Source organism: Arachis ipaensis, chromosome B4, assembly GCF_059453495.1.
Source record: "Arachis ipaensis isolate K30076 ecotype BB chromosome B4, ASM5945349v1, whole genome shotgun sequence".
Lineage (NCBI taxonomy): Eukaryota > Viridiplantae > Streptophyta > Magnoliopsida > Fabales > Fabaceae > Arachis > Arachis ipaensis.
Window position 1 is genome coordinate 88,253,448 of NC_142439.1, and position 1,745 is coordinate 88,255,192.

General features: G+C 41.6%; 1 non-coding gene across 1 annotated transcript; it reads right to left on the reverse strand.

Moving 5' to 3' along the window:
• Positions 1–282: 282 nt before the first annotated feature.
• LOC148568273 (small nucleolar RNA R71) lies at positions 283–390 on the reverse strand. The gene has a single exon (XR_015883095.1). It is a non-coding gene; the product is annotated as a small nucleolar RNA R71 (small nucleolar RNA).
• Positions 391–1,745: the final 1,355 nt, after the last annotated feature.

The following is a 1,745-nucleotide window of genomic DNA, read 5'->3' on the forward strand; positions in this document are numbered from 1 at the left end:
GAGCTTAAGCCTCAATTAGTTTCTCTAATGCAACAGAATTGCAAGTTTCATGGACTTCCATTGGAAGATCCTCATTAGCTCTTGGCTGAATTCTTGCAAATCTGTGACACTGTTAAGACCAATGGGGTTGACCCTGAAGTCTACAGACTTATGCTCTTTCCTTTTGCTGTAAGAGACAGAGCTAGGACATGGTTGGATTCACAACCTAAAGACAGCCTGGACTCTTGGGAAAATCTAGTCAATGCCTTCTTGTCAAAGTTCTTTCCACCTCAAAAATTGAGCAAGCTTAGAGTGGAAGTCCAAACCTTCAGACAGAAGGAAGGTGAATCCCTCTATGAAGCTTGGGAAAGATACAAGAAATTAATCAGAAGATGTCCTTCTGACATGCTTTCTGAATGGAGCATCATAGGAATTTTCTATTATGGTCTGTCTGAACTATCCAAGATGTCATTAGATAGCTCTGCTGGAGGATATCTTCATCTAAAGAAGACGCCTGCAGAAGCTCAAGAACTCATTGAAATGGTTGCAAATAACCAATTCATGTACACCTCTGAGAGGAATCCTGTGAATAATGGGATAGCTCAGAAGAAAGGAGTTCTTGAGATTGATACTCTGAATGCCATATTGGCTCAGAATAAAATATTGACCCAACAAGTCAATATGATTTCTCAGAGTCTGTCTGAAATGCAAGCAGCAACAGGCAGTACTAAGGAAGCTTCCTCTGAAGAAGAAGCTTATGATCTTGAGAACCCAGCAATGGAAAAGGTGAATTACATGGGAGAACCCTATGGAAACACCTATAATCCTTCGTGGAGAAATCACCCAAATCTCTCATGGAAGGATCAACAGAGACCTCAACAAGGTTTCAACAACAACAATGGTGGAAGAAACAGGTTTAGCAATGGCAAGCCTTTTCCATCATCTTCTCAGCAACAGACAGAGAATTCTAAGCAAAACCCCTCTAACTTAACAACCATTGTCTCTGATATAATCAAAACCACTCAAAGTTTCATGACTGAAACAAGGTCCTCCATTAGAAATTTGGAGGCACAATTGGGTCAGCTGAGTAAGAAAATTACTGAATTCCCTCCTAGCACTCTCCCAAGCAATACAGAAGAGAATCTAAAAAGAGAGTGCAAGGCCATAACCACATATCACATGGCCGAACATGGAGAGGAGGAAGAGGCAGTGATTCCCACTGAAGAAGACCTCAATGGATGCCCACTGACCTCCATGGAGTTCCCTAATGAGGAACCATGGGAATCTGAGGCTCATTCTGAGACCATAGAGATTCCATTGAATTTACTTCTGCCTTTCATAAGTTCTGATGAGTATTCTTCCTCTGAAGAGGATGAAGATATCACTGAAGAGCAAGTTGCTAAGTACCTTGGAGCAATCATGAAGCTAAATGCCAAGTTATTTGGTAATGAGACTTGGGAGGATGAACCTCCATTGCTCATCAAAGAACTGGATGACTTGACTAGGCAGAAATTACCTCTGAAGAGACAAGATCCTAGAAAATTCTCAATCCTTTGTACCATAGGCACCATGACCTTTGAGAAGGCTCTGTGTGACCTAGGGTCAAGTATAAACCTTATGTCTCTCTCTGTAATGGAGAAGCTAGGGATCATTGAGGTACAAGCTGCAAGAATCTCACTGGAGATGGCAGACAATTCAAAGAAACAGGCTTATGGACTTGTAGAGGATATCTTGGTAAAAGTTAAAGGCCACTACATCCCTGCTGA